Source organism: Macaca mulatta, chromosome 15 (assembly GCF_049350105.2).
Source record: "Macaca mulatta isolate MMU2019108-1 chromosome 15, T2T-MMU8v2.0, whole genome shotgun sequence".
Taxonomy (NCBI): domain Eukaryota; kingdom Metazoa; phylum Chordata; class Mammalia; order Primates; family Cercopithecidae; genus Macaca; species Macaca mulatta.
The window spans coordinates 1,008,241-1,027,670 of NC_133420.1; the positions used below are offsets into that span (position 1 = coordinate 1,008,241).

General features: G+C 48.3%; 1 long non-coding RNA gene across 1 annotated transcript; it reads left to right on the forward strand.

The window, feature by feature from the left end:
* Positions 1-8,092: 8,092 nt before the first annotated feature.
* On the forward strand, positions 8,093-18,693 carry LOC144334895 (uncharacterized). Its single transcript, XR_013405149.1, has 3 exons — positions 8,093-8,635; positions 13,496-13,554; positions 17,662-18,693. It is a non-coding gene; the product is annotated as an uncharacterized LOC144334895 (long non-coding RNA).
* Positions 18,694-19,430: the final 737 nt, after the last annotated feature.

The window sequence follows — 19,430 nt, forward strand, 5'->3', positions numbered from 1 at the left end:
CGGCTTGGAGGCCAGCACAATCTGGGTGTGGTCAGGATCCAGTTCATCCTTTGGAGAGAGAGAGCAGCTGCCCGGGGACCCCTCTGAGGTACATAGTCATGCAGCGCCCTCACAGGATGCCCGGTCCCCCGAGAACTTCCCGCCATTCCCCTGGACCCTCAGGTATGGGAGTCAAGTGTGGTGTGTGTGTCACAGGCGGGGGTACTGAGGACACCACGTGCCTGCTCGTGCGAAGACCTGAAGTGCTGCGTGAGCTCGTTCCCAAGGGGCCGTTGGCATCTGGGGGCCTGTGGGTGTCTTTCCACTGGCAGGAAATAATGGGTGGCCCATGTTACCTTTTGTGTCTTTTTTTTTTTTTTTCTTTGCCGAAAAGCCCTAATGCCAACGTCGCTGTCCTGCTATTGGAACCGCCCACCTCAGGCTCAATGGCCCTCCTGTTTCTGGGCTGCTGCAGTGTTGTGTTGGGGTAACTGTATTAACTTCGTTTGAATTTTCTTCCTGTTCTTTTGGAATAAGTGTTGATAGTTTGTGCTGCTTGTTCACCCCAGAGGCGAGGATGTCCTTTAGGCCTGGAGGAGCACAACCCCTGCAGGGAGGTGCCGGGCCTCTACCTCTCATGTCATCAGCAGCCCTCTCCACACGTCTCCTCTTCGCTCCTCGTGCCCACGGCTGGGGTCACGGGCCGCTCGCTCTGCTGTTTGAGATCCTCGGAAAAGGTGTTTGCCCTGAAGGGAGATTGGGGGTGTGTGGCTGATTTTAAATAGGAGGAAATGATTGTAACAGAATGAGCAATGCCTAGCACTTAGTCTCAGGCTTGAGAAATTGTGTTTTAGAAGCAAGGTATCCCCAACTCCGGTTTCCTTCAAATTAAATCTTTTAAAGAGTCCACAAATATAAATAGTTAAAGCCTAAAACTATGCAACAGAGGGCCTAGAGCCCAAGCCACTGCCACCTCTGACTCCAAGACACCTCAAAAACTTGGCCCTCCTCCTCAGAGAACCCCCCTTCTGCTCCTCCTTCCACACTGCTCCCTCCACAGTGCTCCCTCCACACTCCTCCCTCCACACTCCTCCCTCCACACTCCTCTTCCGCCCCCTCCCCTTCTTCCTTCCCCTTCCCTTCTTCCTTCCTTCCTCTCCCCTCCCCTTCTTCCTTCCCCTTCCCTTCTTCCTTCCTTCCTCTCCCCTTCTTTCTTCCTTCCTCTCCCCTTCTTCCTTCCTTCCTCTCCCCTTCTTCCTTCCTACCTCTCCCCTTCTTCCTTCCTTCCTCTCCCCTTCTTCCTTCCTTCCTCTCCCCTTCTTCCTTCCTTCCTCTCCCCTTCTTCCTTCCTTCCTCCCCTTCTTCCTTCCTTCCTCCCTTTCCTCCTCCCTCCTCTTCCCCCTCTTCCCCCTCTTCCCCCTCCCTGTCCTTGGGCAACCTCCATGGAACTCTGGTTCAAAGTCACTGGTCTGTGGGGCCGCCCATTTGATAGATGAGCACGCTGGGGACCAGACACAAGTGACTGACCCAGACCAGCTCGCATGTCGTCTCCTGCCTCCCGTAACACCGGGTTGTCCCTAATGGAAGAGAGTCAATGATGCTGCTTCACTGATCTCCAGGGAAAACAGGTTGATAACAGGTTATAAACATGGGAATGTTTTGGAAAAAGCGTCGTCCACGTGTCAGCTCCATCTCTCCTTCCCGGAAGATGTAGGGGAAACCTGCCTTCAGCCCACCCTCATCCCATAACAGGACAGAGGACAAAGGGGCAGAGACCCAGGTCCTGTCAGTGCCCTCAGGAAACCCCCCATTTCCTCCTCATGGTGGACGTGGAAACCATCCCACTGGACTAGATTTTCCCGGGAAGCCCCTTTACCCCGACAGCAAGGAATCTGGTTTGAGCACACACCATTCTCGGTGCCATGACTTTCTGCTGCTGAACCCTGCATACGTGGCCCATTGATCTTGCTAGTCCAGTGTTACTGGGTCCTGGGAGTTTCTGTGGGCTGATGGCAGGTGTTTACCATTGTGTTCAGAGGGGAGAACAGAACTTTATTTGTCGAAATCAGATGATAACCATCGCCATGTGATTCCTTGGGTTGGTTTGGGTGGGGGGTGCTCAATGCTTTTCCTGAGGGCTAAGTTCTAGTTTGAGACCGTCTCTCTTTGTCGCCCAAGCTGGAGTGCAGTGGTGCGATCTTGGCTCACTGCAACCTCCGCCTCCTGGCTTCAAGCAGTTCTCCCTGCCTCAGCCTCCCAAGTAGCTGGGATTATAGGTGTGTGCCACCACGCTTGGCTAATTACAAAAATGTTTAATATAGGCTGGGTTTTGCCATATTGGTCAGGCTGGTCTCGAACTCCTTGCCTCAAATGATCGGCCCACCTTGCCCTCCTAAAATACTGGGATTACAGGCTTGAGCCACTGTGCCCGGCCTGATCCTGACATCTTTTAAAGCTGCCTTCATGTACCAAAAGCCAGTCTATGTTTGAAAATCAGTCTTGAAGAGCCTAGGAGGAGAGGGATAAGCTTCAACTAGGTGAATAACTATGCATATGTTAAAAATATGGGCCAAAATCTACCCCAAATGTTAACTCTTCTGCTTTGCGTATTATATCCATTTATAGTTATTTCAGCACTAAGATTTTTAAAGACTCTTTTGATAATTATGGAGAAATTACTATTAAAACTCAGCTGCATTTGTAACACTTCAAAGAACTAATTGGATGACATCATTTTTCCCAGAGGCATTTTGGATTGTTACATAATTAATGTTTATCTCTTTGCCAGAAATCTTTTTTCTTTTCCAGAACAGATACCTGAAAAGAAACTTTCCTTTGCATTAAGTGTTATTTCACTGTGTGACAATCAATTTTTGAACGTGAGAACAAGATCATCATGTATTTTTGGGATAATTCTTGCTTAATAGTGATAATGCTAAGTGTTAAAATTATGCAACAATTTGTTTCTTTGAAAATTACTATTTGCCTGCTCACCAGGTGGGAGCTGATGAGAACGTGGATGTAAAAACTAAATTGTATTTAGCTTGTATAAAAGAAGTTTAAAAAAAAAAAAGCTTTTTTTTTTTTTTTTTTTGTGCTACTACTGAAGTTGCTTCGTTGTGGAAATGAGGTTATTGCAGGCACCTAGAATTTTATCTCCTTCACTTGTACAATGGGAAGAAATTCTCCAACAAGCACAGGAATCTGACTTTCTGATATTGAGACTCCTAGGCATCAAGCCCCGTGGAAAGGTTGGTGATTACGTGAGCGTTGGCGTTGATGTGGGTACCCTCCAAGCCGGACGCAGGGAGCAGGGAAGGGCAGAACAGGCCCCTCAGGAGCCATGAGAAAATCAAGTGTTGGCAGCAGTGGTGAGGGTTGATGTCAGGGGCCAGGAGGAGGTGGTGAAGGGAGCATGTGCCTCAAGGCAGCCCTGGAACCCGTGGTCCCTGCAGTGAGGTCTGATCTGCAGGGGACGTGGACGGCCACGTGGCAAGGCCCACGGACAGCCTGGACTTGGCTGCCTCAGAACTCTGGTGGACGTTGCAAACGGCCCCACAGGGTTGCAGTGCACATTCCTCGGACAGAGAGAAGACGCTTGTAACTGTTCTCGGCACGAAGCCAGCGCCCTGTGAACAGTGGCCACTGCTGTTGTGACTGAGTGCCGTCCAACTGGAGGCATTTCCTCTGCTCAGTTCACTTAATTGGGCCAGGAATGGGGTTGCCCTGCCTTCAACAAGCTTGACGCATTGAACGAGGACTCAGTAAAGTACTCTGTAAATATGCTCTCCTGGCTAGAGTGAGCAAAGCCCAGGGAGAGAGTGGTTCCTCAGTATTAGACAGGTGTTTGGCAGGGCCAGCTGTGTGGCTGCCAGAGCGAATGTGACCAGGAAGCCTCTGTCCCCCCGGAGGTGGCCAGCGTAACTGTTACACGTGCCGTAGGTAGAAAGTGGGCACTGCTGGGAAACTTGCTCATGTTGCTGTTTCCTGATTGGAAATTCAAGGTTTCTGAGCATCCTACATCGAATTTGTACATTGCTGAGACTGTACACCTTTCAACACTTGTTTTTTCCTGCTTTTCGGATCTATACAACCTGGCATTTGGCCGTGGCTTCCAGAACAGGCTGGATGCAGAGTGAAGTCCTCTCCTCACTGTCAATCTTTGCAGATGTCTTTCTTGAGAGTCTCAATTAGGTTTTTACTTAACTAGACTTTTAAAATTGCCATGCACATAACTCTACCAGTTACAATCGTGAGCTAACATGGGTTTTTGGTTTTACTTTGATGAATGTTTAACATTTGCATGCTGGATGTGGGGGTGGAGGTCATTTATCTGCTTTTCATTTCCTTCTTGGTTATACTTAGTGACTTTCAGGTACGGTGTGGAAAGCCTGGCACAGGGTGAATTGCAGGCTGCAGTGTGGCGCAGTGGACGAGAGGCGCGGGCTGCAGTGTGCACAGTGGATGAGAGTGAAGCTATTTCTATCCTCGAGGGAAACACACAGGAAACAATTTAAAAAACTGATCATCTAGCTTGAATGAGGTCCAACAAATTCAGTTTGCAAAGTTTAACTTCCAAGTTAACTTAGTAACTTTTCCCCCAAGTCATTAATTTAGTAGCTTATGTTTATTGCCTAAAGCAAGTGATAAATTCTAAAATGAATGACTAAACATGTAATAATTTAGGCATACAGCACCTGAAGGGAAAACTGCCAGTATGCTAAAATATTGGATACAGATGCTCAAAAAATATAATGTAGCATTCTTACAATGCATGTGCTTTTAGCATGTAACTTGGTGAGTAGTTTTGAGCTATATTTGTAGGAATGTGTATCTTGAATACTTTAGGACACCACTGGAGATGTGTGCTTGAGAGGTATAAATACTGGATGTTCTTCTCCCTTCCCTTAAATGAAAAACATTAGCTCCCTTCCTTTTTATTTTTATTTTTTGAAATGGACTCTCGCTCTTGTTGCCCAGGCTGGAGTGCAGTGATGCAATCTCGGCCCACTGCAACTTCCGCCTCCGGGGTTGAAGTGATTCTCCTGCCTCAGCCTCCCCAGTAGTTGGGATTACAGGTACCCACCACCATGCCCCACTAATTTTTGTATTTTTATTAGAGATGGGGTTTTGCCATAGTGTCCAGGCTGGTCTCAAACTCCTGACCTCAGGTGATCTGCCCACCTCGACCTCCCAAATTGCTGGGATTACAGGTGTGAGCCACTGTGCCTGGCCAGCTCCCTTCTATAATGATTTTACAGTTGTTTTTGCTTTTTGTTTTTTTGAGACGGTGTCTCACTCTGTCGCCCAAGCTGGAGTGCAGTGATGCAAATCTTGGCTGACTGCAGCCTTCACCTCCTGGGCTCAGGTGATCCTCCCACTTCAGCTTCCTGAGTAGCTGTGACTGGACACACGTCACCACGCCCAGCTTTATTATTTATTATTATTATTAGTAGTAGTAGTAGTATTTTTAGTAGAGACAGGGTTTTGCCATATTTTCCAGGCTGGTCTCGAGCTCCTGGGCTCAAGCAATCTCCTGGCCTCAACCTCCGAAACTGCTGGGATTACAGGCGTGAGCACCACATTTGGCCCATTTTTTTTTTTCTTCCAGGATTAGGAGTCGACTTTCAGAAAATCCTTCAACCTTGCAAGCTTAATTTTCCATAAAAATATTCCTCTAGGATAAAAACAAGACACAAAGAAGTACGTGTGGACTGCAGTTAAAAATTTTCAACACAACTTAGCTTAGGAAAGTTGACATTTACAAAGAGCAGGAGGCCTGTTCAGTGCCTTCTAGGCACTGGGAATGGCGGTCTGTGGGCGACCCTAACATGTGCGGCGTCCTGAGACGTGATCGTGGTGTTCACGCTTTTACCGAGGGCTTCCCAGGGGTACCAGAGGCTGTTCTTCTGCAGTCGGCCAGCCAGGCAGCGGCTGCTGGAGAAGGAACAAACAGTAAAAGACAGATGGACATGGTGTTATTGTGGCAGAGAGGTTAAAACCAGGGTCACTTTGTTCTTACAGTTTTAAAAAGCTAATAATGAAGTCCTTAAATATGTTCAGGATTTCAAAGCAGTTGTGGGTGTGTCTGTGTCTCTAGCTCCCGTTCGGGTGCTTCCTGCGAAGAGAGCTCAGAGACGCCACCTTTCCTTGATGAGGTGACAGGGCCTGGAGAGGTGTGAACCCCGTGGTGGGGGGGAAGACTGACCTGGGGTGAGGCTGGGTCAGCGTGGGGATCCACCCCCACTCCACGTTCCTGTAGGGAATCCACAGTTCTAAGTCTTTATGATAGGGGTAAAAATAACCTGGAAGAGGTGTTATTTTTTAAGAAGTAAGTGCCATGCTCTTTTTTCCTCATACTTTTCCGTGTTTAAGCAGCATTGAAGGATTAGGCACTAGTAGCATGTTGTTTTGGAAACAATGTTGTTGGTTATTTTACGTTGAATATGGTACTAAGGTTGCCTGGTAACAGAAGTTTTCCTTAAACAACATAGAACTCTGTTGAATCTGTTGCCCCATTGGCTGAGCCGTCTGAAATCAGTGCAGTAGCAGCTGAAGAGGCCTCTTCCCCTTGGAGGAAGCCGCTGGATTGGCAGGAGGCACCGCTCTTGATTTGAGGGAGTGAGGCGCCTTTGCAGGGACCCCACGTGGCCCCTGCAGCTCTCTCCTGCCCCCTGCTGGTTGGCCAAGCAGCCTTGCGACAGTGTGCTCATTGTGAATGTTCACTGGGGCAGGCCGAGGCTTTTGTTCCAGAAACACTGACTTCAGAAACGGCCGGCTGTGTGTGTTGAGCATGGCAAGAAAGACTTACGTGTGTCTTAAACCTCTTGAACAAAGCAAGTTGATGTTTCAAATGCATCTCAAAGGCTAATGACTTTGCTATGGTCAATATTCAGGAGAAAAGAGGGTTTGATGAAACAGAAAGACAGGAGTGGCAAGTGACATGCTTGTGCCCCGTATGGCTAAGCGATGTCCTGGCCGTTCCACACCACGGCCTCTGAGCAGCCAGCCTGCAGATACTGGGTCAATTTAGATATCCCTGATCTCTGTAGAGGTTTGATCAGGTAGCCCAAGAGCAGATAAACACAAACGCTGACTGGAAACCCTGGCACACGGAGACACTGGAAACAGCAAGCTGCTATTAACATCATAGTAAGAGACAGTCGCCTGCTCTCAGGGGTGTCCGTTTCTTTTGCTTCTAGACGTTCATCTGCGTTACAATACAGTTTTGCTCAGTTTATCCCCATTACTCCACTGTCTTCGCCGTTAAAGTCTCAGTCAGCACTTAGCTCTGACACTGCAGGAGTTTCACTGTGCGGCTGACCAGGCCTACCTGGCTTGGCTGTAAAGCAGGTGAGATTTTCCGGAAGGCAGTGACGAGAACCCGAGGCAGGAAAGAGTGTTGCTGGTCTACATATGGCAGTGCCCCTGCAGCAGAGCATGTACGTGCACGTTCAGGCTAAACAGGTGTAGGAGAGAAGAAAACCACCTACAATTAGTCACTTAAAATGCCACACACCCAACCCTTGAGACCCTAGCACATAGAGTAGTAGTGGTCTTGGAGATGGCAGGTGTGCTGAAGTCTGATTTTCTCACTTAGCTTTTCCAGCAGCGTTTTCCTCATCTCTAAGCTGGGGCTAACAACTGCCACGCGTAGATTTGTGCATGGAACCGTGCGTGTAAAGTGGGGTAGCCCCCAGGACCTAAGAAGGACTCGTGGTCAGTGTCGGTGGTCATGCGTGCTGTACGGGTCCCCCAGGAAGATGATTGCTACATATAACTCCCTCCGTTCAATGTCACTGAATGTAAAAGGTGGGACATTGGCTTCTGATGTGTCTGGTTTGCTGCAGGCCACGCTGCACCCCGTGGTTCCTGAGCCCTGAGCTGAAGTACATCCTGCTGCATCGCCTGTGTCGCTTTTGCTGTGTCACTTAGAGCTCCTGCCCTGGGAAACTTCCTCGCGCCTGACGAGCACCACAGTTTGCAGCAAGACCTGTCCAAAGCGTGGACTGCGAGAGCCCCGCTGTGGTCCTGTCCTCTCCATGTTGGGAGCGACTTTGTGGGGTTTGTCGGCCCTTCTCTCGGGTGTCCTGTGTCTCATGGATCAGCCGACGAGCCCCGTCTGGAGGAGCACTCTGCAAAACGTTGCCGGCCACCCAGATCTCCTAGCGCAGAGTGAGGCCACATCTGCAGACTTGACCGCACAGAGTCCCGAGGCATTCGGCAAGAAGGGGAGTGGGATGTGTGTGAGATCCCACTGCGGAAGCCGGCTCTGCTCCGTACTCTGCGTGCGGGGTGCCTGATGTTCAGACCTGCTGTGTCTATCGGGGGCCATGGCGGGGTGGTGGGAGTGGGGGCAGGGAGCAGCGCGGATGGATCCAGGAAAGGACTTAGTTGAATCCCAGCTGCCCACATACCTGTTGCTGGTCTTGGACAAGGTCCCTAGTTTCTCTGGGCTTTCGGTTTGATTGTAAGACTAGGACGCCGCCCCAGTCTGAAGATGTCGGTGTGTGCGGGAATGCCTGGCGCAGTCACCATGGGTTTTCCTTCAGCCTCCTCCGTGCCCCTCCCTGGGTCAATCAGTATCCATGCGTGCCACAAGTAAATTACAGTCCCTCCGAAAAACCAGTTGACCCGAGTTTTATGGTCGAGCATGGTGAGTGTCCTTGCCAGGAAATGCCACTAGATGTCTTGGGCCTGCTCCTCTACCTCCACAGCAATCCCCGGAACAGGCTGGTTCAGGACGTGGGAGGTGGGAGTCAGTGTTGTACCTAGGACAGGCTGAAGTCAAAGGCTCATTTGCTCTGTGAGGGGTGATCAGGATGACACATCAAGTGGAGCCCCATGGCTGACCCTGGAGGTGGACGGTCGGGTCGGATTGGCTGCCCTCCAGCACGTGTTTCGAGTGATGCCTTCCCTGGGTTACGCAGCCCTGATCTGTAGCGCACAACTTCCCAGCTCCAGCCAGTCTGGTCTTGCCATCTCCTTCCAAGAAGATAGGTGCGGCGCAGTTGCCTTTAAGCGGCTCCTTCTGGACACCGCAGGGCAGCAGCAAGCAAGCATGGGCGACTTTTTTCTTACGTTGACCACAATACGCCGGGCCAGCTTTGCACGATCCCATTCAGCATCACACGTGTGCATCGGCCACTCACCTGTCCATCTGCCACAGACAGGCTTGCACAGGACCATTGAGTGGCCTTTACGGCAAAGAGCCTAAAGGGCTCACAGGAAACCTGGACCCAGCGCAATGGTAAGAGCGCAGCAATACCTGTCATTGATCAAGGGGTATTCTGGGCCCGACATGGTGTTAAGTGATCCAGTTCGGTTAGCACTCTTAGAATTAACCCCCTTTTGCCTATCAGGAAATCGAAGACGGAGGGCATTAACGCCAGGGAGCAGGGAGTAAGGGGACACACAGAGGGGCTGAGGGGCTGGGCATTCTGAGCCCACGGATCTGCCCACAGGCCCCGGCTGCACGGGCACCAGGGCTGCTGCTCTGGAGGGGATGAGGAGCTCTGGGGAAAAGATGGAGCCTGACGTGGGTAAGATTTGGATATTTTCAGAAGAGATTTTCAGCCTGGAATGAGGGTGTAAGTGACTGAATCGGAGTGATGAGCCAGATAGCCCGGCTGCGGGAGCTCCCCTGTGGGGTGAGGGAGGAAGGCCTTGGGGGCGTGTGGCTGAGCAGAGGCGCTGGGTCGCCAGGAGCCGCCGCGGGTTTGGAAAGGGGGAGAAACGCAGCGCCCTGCACTGCAAGGGCACCGAGACGTGGTTGTGGTTCTTCCTGACCGTGACAGGCACAAATGGTGCTGATGGTGGAATGCACGGAGTTTGCCTTCAGAGAACTCCTGCTGTCTTTTAAAACCTGGGCCTCTCATTTAAACTTGGTGGCCTCAGGTGAATGGTCAGAAACAGTTTCTGATGAGGTTGCAGAGACTGTGCATGGCCTCTGATTGTGCACATCCTGTGATTGTGTATAGTCTCTGATTGTGGCCTCTGGCCTCTTTGTGGCCTCTGATTGTGTGGGTCTCTGTGTGTGGTCTCTGTGCAGCCTCTGATTGTGTGTGGTCTCTGATTGTGCTCAGTCTCGGATTGTGCGCGGCCTCTGATTGTGGGTTGTGTGAGTTTCCCGGGATTAAGTAGATGAGCCTCGTGCTGGGGCAGGTGTGCCTTGTGTTGGGCGTGTGGATAAAGAAGTTTAACCCATCTCCTCTTTGAGAATGGCAGGGCAGTAACAAAGGCGGTTGATTTATACATGGCCATCCTCGTGAGGTGAGGACCTGAAAGGTTTACTGCTTTCCCGGAAAGCTGCTCTGGGCGTCACCATCACTGATCATGGACAGCAGCTCAGAAGCCCCCTTAAGGTGCAGGGAGGGACCGGCGCTGGTCCTGTCTGTGCCCAGGCTGCTGGTCACCCTGACGGCCAGGCGATGGCTGCCTGTGCACGAAGCTGGGGTTAGAGTGCATTTGGGCAGTGTCGGCTTTGATTTAGGTCAAGACTGATCAGTCTTCCTAAAATACTAGCCATGAAAGCTTTCATAGATTGTAGTTCTTTGGGAGATTTATATGTGGTTTTTAAAGCACAGGGCCCATGGCCAGTGTTGAATTACATTTTGTTCAGTGTAACTGACAGGACACTGGACCTGAGTCTCAGGCCTGCCACAGGGTTCAGGGAGCTTCAGAGAGGGAGATGTTTGTGCTCAAGTTTTCGCAGATGGGATGGGACATGGGCATGGGGCTGGAATGCTCTAACCTTCAATCTTCAGTCATCGGTATCACCTGTGCACACGCATATCGTTTTCAAAGATGGACAAGCTTTTGGGAAATATCTGAAGACTTTTCCAGTTTTGAAAGAAGCCGGGATGACACTGGAAACGGCAGGTGTCTTGGCTGCTGATCAGGTCCATCACCACGCACATGGTCCCTAACCTGGCCCACCTCTGATCATGCACAGCGGGTGACGAGGTCCATAACCTCACACTTCTGTGCACAGCAGGTGACCAGGTCCCTAACCTCAAAAGCTTCTGATTGGGTGCAGCTGGTGACCAGGTCTGCAACTTCGCATGGCTCTGATTGTGCAGAGCTGGTGACCAGGTCACTAACCACCCACACCTCTATTCATACCCAGCGGGTGACCGGGTCCATCACCTCACACCTCTGATTGTGCATAGTGGGTGACCAGGTCTGGAACCTTGCACACCTCTGATCGTGCACAACGGGTGACTAGGTCCATGACCTCACGCCTCTCTGCACAGTGGGTGACCAGGTCCATAACCTCACACCTCTGATCGTGCACAGCTGGTGGGCACAGGACCCACTTCAGTGAGGGGCTGACTTCCCAGGTGTGAAGGGGGAATGCTGTGTGGCTCGCTAAGCCCCTCCATGCTTTGGGGGCTCCAGGCTGTGGCCGGCAAGTAGGAAGTTGTCCCAGGAGGCTGCTGTGTGTTGGGGATGGGAGGCAGCTGCAGGGTGGAAGTACGATGTTGTCGTAGGGGGCCACTGTGGGGGGGTGGGACGGGAGGCAACTGCAAGTTGGAAGTAGGATGTTGTCCCAGGAGGCTGCTGTGTGTGGGGGAGGGAGGAGGCAACTGCAGGGTGGTGTGGTGGTCCCCGTGCCACTGATTTCAGGTTAAAATAGAATGTGGACCTCTTTTTACCATAGTTTTTAATTACTCCGCTAGTTTGTGTTGCTGTCTCTTGCTATGAAGTCCACAGTCTGATGTCTCTGTGGTCCCCATGTTTCCCTTCTGCTTGTGTTACCCGATCCTGTGGGTCAGCTGTGAGGAAACCACTCTCCACTCCTCATCTGGAGTGGTCTCGAGCTGGGTGTGCTGGTCTCCTTGTGGGCTAAAGTGTTCTTCTGTTACTGTTTTCTCTGTTTCTTGACCAAATTTAGCAGACTTGCGTATGATGCAAACACTTTAAAAAATGTCTTTTGCCTTTATAAAGAAAACACCTGCATTGCTTTAAAATGAACCTTTCCTGTGTCTCCATCCTTCCTCACAGATTGCTCTGTGTTAGAAACTCGGTGGTGTGTGTGCTTCATGGCCTCATTCCATCAAGCACTGTAACCTCTGATTGCAAAAGTGACTATACTCAAGGCAAAAAACTTTGCAAATGTTGAAAAGAAAGAACAAAAACAATATATTGTTCTCTTGTCATCCTGAAATGGCTACTCTTAAGATTTTGATGTAGTTCAAACTACATCAAAGTCTCACCTACTCCTGTGCCAATATTCATCCTTCAGCTCTGCCTCCGTTCTTCCTTTCTTTTTTCATGCTATGGGGTCTGCTTTGGAGATGTTATCTACTTTCATTCTTCCAAAGTCAAGCTTCTAGCTTTGGTTGGAACTGCAGACCCATTTACCCATTCAGCAAATACTTTCTAAGCACATGGATAGTCACTGAGAATACCGTGGTTCACCAACATGACTGCGGCCCCTGCTCACACGAACTTGCGGCCTGATGGGGAGAATGGGCACTAATATGACAATCAGTCTAATGGGTTTCTGATGAAGAATTGAGGAAAGCGCACCAAAGAAAGGGAAGCGGGGTTCTCTAAATTTATGCTGTAAAAGAATCTGGCGTATCTTGGGATGAGAGGTAGAAAACCGATGCATTCTGGAAGGTATGATCCCCTTGCAGTCTGGAGAGAAGTAGAGGTTGCTTGTTGAGGGGGGTGGAGTGTAGGGACACCACGGTCTAAACAGAGATGGGGGTGCGTGCGGAATGCCTCTTGCAGCAGGAAACAGGCACGTGCAAGGAAGTAAACACGGGAGAAAGTGGCACAAGACAAGAATGAAGGCAGGCAGGCAGGGGCTGGGAGATGATGGTAGATGCTTTATTCTCTTAATAACAGCAACAGGATGCTGTTGAAAGCACTTGAGGGAGGTGGGGAAGTGGGTATGACATGTTTTGTGTTTGTAAAATTATCACATTGTCTTACCAAACTATACTCCCTATTTTTTATTTTTACATTTTCCTTTAAGTTCTTAGATACATATGCAGGTGTGTTACATAGGTATACATGTGCCATGGGGGTTTGCTGCACCTGTCGACCCATCATCTAGGTTTTAAGCCCTGCATGCATGAAGTATTTGTCCTAATGCCCTCCCTCCTCTTGCCCCCACCCCCCAACAGGCCCCCGTGTGTGTCGTTCCCCTCCCCGTGTCCATGTGATCTCATTGTTCAACTGCCACTTATGAGTGAGAGCATGTGGTGTTTGGTTTTCTGTTCCTTTTAGTTTGCTGAGAATGATGGCTTCCAGCTTCATCCATGTCCCTGTAAAGGACAGGAACCCATTCTTTTTTATGGTTGCATAGTATTCCGTGGTATATACGTGCCACATTTTGTGTATCCAGTGTATCATTGATGGGCACGAGATATCCTCTTAACATGTGCTCCAGCAATTGCACTCTTAGGTATTTATCCAAAGGAGTTGAAAACTTGTGTTCACAGAAAAACCTGCACATGGACATTTATAGAAGCTTTAATCATAATTGCTCATTTTATTCCAGCTTTATTCATAATTGCTCAAACTTGGAGGCAACGAAGAAACCAAAATGTTCTTCACTAGGTGAGTGGATAAATAACCTGTGATATATCCAAACAATGGAATATTCTTTAGCACTGAAGGGAAGTGAGCTGTCAAGCCATGAAAAGACACGTAGGAACTTTAAACATGCACGGCTACACAAAAGAGGCCCCTCGGAAAAGACTAAATACTGTAAGCTTCCAACTAAAGGACATCCCGAAAAAGGCCAGACTATGGAGTGAAAATGTCCGTGCTTCCCAGGTGTTGGGAAGAGGGAGAGATGAGGAGGTGAAACACGGAGATTTTTAGGATTTTAGTGCAACTGCTCTGTACGATGCTATCATGGTGGATACATGTCATGACATATTTGTTCAAACCCATAGAACAAGCACCAAGACGGAGCCCTCATGTAAACGGTGGACTCTGGGTGACAATATGTCAACGTAGGTTCTTCAATTATTACAAATGCTCCTTCTGGGCAGGAGTGTTGTTAGTTGGGGAGGCTGTGCACGTGGGGGAAGGGAAGGCATATAGAAGGTCTCTCTGCACCTTTCCCTCAATTTTTCTGTGAACGTGAAACTGCCTAAAAGATAAAGTGTATTTTTAAAAAAAAATAAAGGAAACAAAAAGTCCTCACAAAAATCAAATGAGAAAATGATCACACTGGGTGCTTCAGGTCAAAATGGAAGAACAAGGGCTGTATTTACCATCCCACCTGATGACTTTTTTCTCACTGCTTTTCAGCATTTTTTTGGAGTCTAGTCAGTGCAATAAGGCAAGTTAAAACACATAAAATGCACCCTTATTAGAAAATAAGATTTAAAACTATCTGTATCTGCAGGTGACGTGATCACCCGTGTGGAAAATCTCCTGAAATCACAAAAAGCCACTAAAACTACTAATAATAAATTACTTACTAATAAGTGAGTTTGGGTTTAGCTTGTATCTTGCAAACTTTCCATAAGCAGTATTTATCTCTTTATACACTGGCAAAGAAATAATTGGAAATGGAAATTTACAAAGTAATATTAAGACTAAATCTGACAAAAGATGTGTAAGATCTATGCACTGTAAAGCAGGCAGTGATGCTGAGATAAATTAAAGAACTAAATAAATGAAGTGATATACTGTGTTCATGGATCAGCAGGCTCAATATTGTTAAGATGTCAGTTCTGCCCTTGTGGAGCAGAGGTTTAATGCAATTCCAATCAAAATCCCAGCATGATTTTATTTTATTTTTTTTCAGTAGAAATGAACTAGCAGATTCCAAAATGTGTCTGGAAATTTAAAGAACCCAAAAGAGCTAAGACAACTTGGAAAAAAAATGGTGGAGGACTTACCTGAACTATCAAAACTGGGTTAATGAAACCTCCTAGAGGGTCTAGTAATAATCTCACAAACATGTTACCTATACATAGTGGATTTTTGAAGAAAGGTTCAAAGACATTAAATTAGAGAAAGGACGATAATGATGATAGAAGGATTAACTACTACAGGCCAAAAAGGGAAAAAAGAGCTCCTGTTAAATATCTTCACATTGTTGGTGTCACTCATGCAATTCAATTCACATTTTGTATATCTAAAAGTTGAACAGACTTCTTCATTCTCTTTCCCCAATTCACTCCACAGAGATGCTGATGTCTTTCCGTGGAACTTGGAAGTTTGCTATTCTTTTTAAAATGACTCTCTTAGATACTGTTTCTGCAAGAAGTTGTGGGACTGTAACTTACAAATACTGTTCTAAACCTTGGAATCACACGTTTCCCTTTTTCTCTACTTATCGTTTCTAGTCAGTTTCCCATTTCCTCTTCTTCATATTTGCACTGCATTCCTTCTAGTTCAGGCTCTTGTTACCCCACTTGATCTCTTGATGTGGTCACCTGAATGTCCTTCATGTTCCAGCCTCCTGGAATCCTTCCTTCATGACCCTGAAGAACTGCCCTCCAGACCCGCAGGTGTGACCCGGAATCAAGGATCTCAAAGCCGAGTGGGATCTGAGAGGCTATCTAGACCAATCCTCCATTACAGACGTAAACCTTTTGATGACTTCACTTCAGAGCCCAAAATATTTGCACTGCAGGCAGAATCACCTAAATCACTTAATGTGATGTTCAGTCTTCCCGTGGTATCTTCCTCTCTGCATCTCCCTACTTTCGGTCAGCCATTTCTCACTCATGACACCGAACCCTTCATTCACATCACATTATTGTTCTTCTCCACACACACTTGTTTGTTTTCTGCCTGGGTTTTTTGTTACATTCTTCCCTCTACTGGCAATATCATTTTCCAAGATCTGACTACAGAATTTTAACGTATTCCTCAGAATGACTCACATATCACATATTCGACCAAATGGCTGCAGATTCTGTCACTTCCTCTCTTGTCCTATGGCAACCTGGAGAATCTTCTTCTCTTAGCCAATAGGATTTATCATGGTCCTTCTTTATCTTAACAATAGTTTAGCAGGACTGAGAACTGGGAAGTAGATTTTTCTCCCAGGGGTGAGAACTGTCTTAGTTTAGCAGATCTCCCTGGGTCTCCATTCTGGTTGTAGAAAAGCAGCCCATAGGGCATGGTGGGGAGGAGAAGAAGGGGAACTAAGCTGTGTTGCATGAAGATGGACAGTTGTGACCCTTACTCCAGGGTTGGGAGTTGAGGCCCCTAGGAAGGAGAAGCTGTAAGGATGAAGACGAGGCATAAAAAGTGATGCAGGCCGGGTGCGGTGACTCACGCCTGTAATCCTAGCACTTTGGGAAGCCAACGTGGATGGATCACGAAGTCAAGAGTTCAAGACCAGTCTGACCAATATTGTGAAACCCTGTCTCTACCAAAAATACAAAAATTAGCTGGGTGTGGTGGCACATACCTGTAGTCCAGCTACTCGGAAGGCTGAGGCAGGAGAATCACTTGAACCCAGGAGATGGAGGTTGCAGTGAGACAAGATCATGACACTGCACTCCAGCCTGAGTGACAGAGACTTCATCTCAGGAAAAAAAAAAAAAAAAAAAAGTGATGCATAGTAACAAGACTGCCCGAGGAGAAGAGGCAATCAGCAACCTTCTCCAGGGTGGGATGGCTGAAGACCCTTTAAGAACAAAGGTGTCTACTTTCCTTCTTTAGGATGCTCTATCGTGATTTAATGAACCCTCCCAATCTACTGTATTCAGTATTTGGCATGAGTCCATTTAGGGGAATTCTAGAAAACATAGCTGGCTGTTATCAGGTTAATGTAGATTGGGAGGTAGGGAAAAACCCCAGGAGACACGTAGGAAGGACAATACGTGAAAACAGAAGAAACTTGGAGTCAGTTCACCCTTCAAACAAAATCCAGTTTCCAGAAGACATTGTGAGGGCTGCTGGGTCTTCCTCGCCTGCAGATGGGGGATTCCAGATAATTATTATACTTGAATCTCACAGGATGGGGTGATCACCACCTGCTCTCAAATGGGATGAGTTACAATATCTTCTATCGGGAGGCGGTAAATAAGAGGTTAGGTACACGTCTGTAGTCATCACAATTTTGTCAAGATTGCTATTTTTACTTCCATGTCATAGATGGGGAGCCTGATGCTTGTGGAAAGGATTTGCTCAGGGTCTCACCATTAAAAGTGGCAGAGGAAAGATTCCAACATGTTTTAAAAGCTGCAAACTGAGCCGACTCCCATCCTTGCTGTCATACCGACTTTGAGATTTCAATCCTCCTGAAGGCAGGAAACTTATTCCATTTGCTTTTATACCCTCCATAACACTAGTGAGCAAGTTTTGCTCAAAGTAACATGGAATATTTTGCTGACTCAAGGGGAAAAAGTAAGAGACTTAAATGACACCATCACAAGTCAACCCTCAAGGAACAGAGACATATTTAGCATTAGCTGTCTCAGTCCAATCAACATAGACATGCACGTTTATCCTTTACATGGCAGTAAGACAGCAAACACAATTGAAAAAATGAGCCAAGTGTAAAAAATGTGTCACAAAGGGATGGATTTAGACAGGAGAGCAGTGAAGTAGGTTATAAAATGGTCAGCATAATCCATTTCAATGAATTATTAGCTGAAACATGCAAAGCATTTAGGATTTCTGGGAGAAGGGTACAAACACACCAAATGTTTGCCCGACATTTTCTTCACTGCTGCTGTCTTTCCACAGGGCTGGAGATGATGTTAACCAACGGCCTTGGGAGGAGAGATTGCAGCTGAGCCCACACCCTCTCAAACTCCTTCAGACTGTTTCTGTTTTTGTAGACTTTACCATTAACAACAAATCCTAAGATTTACTCAATCAGTACAGCAGTCGCTGGCCAGAGTTCAAATTTCTGATTCGAAGGAATCTGCACTCTGCCTGCCAGGATCGACTATTAATGGCTTCGTCCATAGAGGAGCTGTGTCTTTGCTCACTATGGAACAGTATTGAGGCTTCGAAAGGGGTATTTTGCTGGTCACCTCCTTGGTCATCCTTCTGCTCACCAAGAGCAGATACTGTTCTCAGCCCCTTACATTTACAAGGTCGTTTAATTCTCACATAGCCCTTTCAGATAGATGCGACTATTACCCCCCTTTTACAGAGGAGGAAACCGAGAGGCAGAGGACATAGGTGAATTGTCCCAGATCACAGAGCTGGCTATGGAGCTGGGACTTGCACCCGGCCAGCCTGGCTCCAGAGTTCACTGCCCTCCTCCTGTACAGCACGTGTGACCTGCAGTAATCACCGCCCAAACAGGCAGGCACTGCGGATAGCCAAGCACACCTCTTCCGCCTTCAGCACGGAGGACGGTTCGTTTTCATTCTGGTGTTCAGCTCAGGACTGTTTTTATCACAAGGACGCACCACCCAGAAAGCTCAGTCATGTGCCGTTACCTTCTACGGTCATGGTTTTCTACTTTTTGGCCCCATTTTCCTGAGGACTTGGCCTGCTGGGACGTGAATGATGCGTTACTACTGTAGAGACAGAGGTTCAGGTCTAGTGGCACAAACAGCGACGGACCCCATGGAAATGCGGGCGTGGCCCCTCCATCCCAACAGCCTGCATGGCTGCTCCATTCTGCTCCCATCACACACATCCCCACACAGCCAAGCCCCTTCTCCTTTCCCCCACTGGATTCATCAAATCAAACCTCGCTGTCCTTGGCAAATGTACCATTAATTTCCTTTCTGCCCAGTAAAAAAGCACACTTCCAGTTAACATGACACCCCCGCTACGATAGAACAGCCTTAATTCACACATGACGCAGAGGAACAGAGGGAGGGAGGGGTCGAGGACCATCCTGGAATCGGCAGCTGTTTTCTGGGGGAAAGCCTCCGTCCCCCCTGAGCCCGACACTTGTGCCACACTATCCCCATGGTGTCTGAAAGCTCCATGAAGACAGGCTCACTCTGACCCCTTCACACCCACAACGCCAAAGAGGAGCAGGTGTTCAGGAAAAGTCTCCTGCTAGTGCTGAAGACAGGAATGATTCCTCGTGGTGCCCAGAATGTCAGGAGAAAAGGCACCATGTGGACACCTTCCAGGTCTGCTCAGTCTCTGCACAATCACAGACTTGAGACCTGGAGGGCAGACACCTGGCACTGCTGACCACCCCAAGGTCATGGCCTCTGCCCCTTCTCTGCTGCCCATCAGTTCCAAGCTTCTGGCAACACCGCCTGCTGCCCCCACTGCCTCATCGACTCTTCGTGAAAAGCAAATGTTGCCAGGATAGCGTATGAGTACATTTGCCAGGAAAGCAGCTCCGATTGACGCTGAAACCCCCTTCTCACACCCCTGGCAGCTCCCTTGCCCCCGATGTGCACATGCTTGCAGCTCTGACCTTGCTCAGTGTCCACACAGGCTCTGTTCACTGGAGAGCCAAAGGCAGACTCAATGTTGAGTCAGAAATACACAAAGAGGGTGAAGATTACGAACTGCCTGCCCCCCAAAACACA